The sequence below is a fragment of the Tarenaya hassleriana genome, unplaced genomic scaffold (assembly GCF_000463585.1).
Source record: "Tarenaya hassleriana unplaced genomic scaffold, ASM46358v1 Cleome173, whole genome shotgun sequence".
Taxonomy (NCBI): Eukaryota; Viridiplantae; Streptophyta; class Magnoliopsida; order Brassicales; family Cleomaceae; genus Tarenaya; species Tarenaya hassleriana.
The window spans coordinates 22,902-23,375 of record NW_010965149.1 but is presented as its reverse complement, the minus strand read 5'-3'; positions in this window follow the sequence as shown (position 1 = coordinate 23,375).

The following is a 474-nucleotide window of genomic DNA, read 5'->3' as shown; positions in this document are numbered from 1 at the left end:
TGTTTACTTCTTTTAAAAACTCAGCTCTTGTAATTTGAAAAACACAATTGAGATTTTGCAAGTAATTTGAGATTGAATTTTCTCTCATCAAAGGCTGGTGTGTCCGCCTCTTTTCCTCCGTGTTGGCCGTCGTCGGTGTGTCCGCCGGTCATCCGTCGAGCTCGGTTGGTCCGGCTCTTCCCCTTGGTTTGTCCGAGGTTCCTTCCCGTCGATTCCATCTTCATCCTTTGAAACAATCCGAATTCGAGAGCCACTATTTCGTGAGCCGGTGATTGGATTCGTTTCTCCACAAAGCCACTTCGATTCCATTGTTCCTCCGCGAATTCGAGAGCCACGCCCGTGAGCCGGTGATTGCGGTTGAACTTTCTTCGCCATCCTCCTCGTGCGTACATCAGGCCCAGCGACATCTCTCCTGCGTAGGAGGTGACAAGTCTCGTATTGCATGTCTACTATCTGCATATGATTCGTGAACGT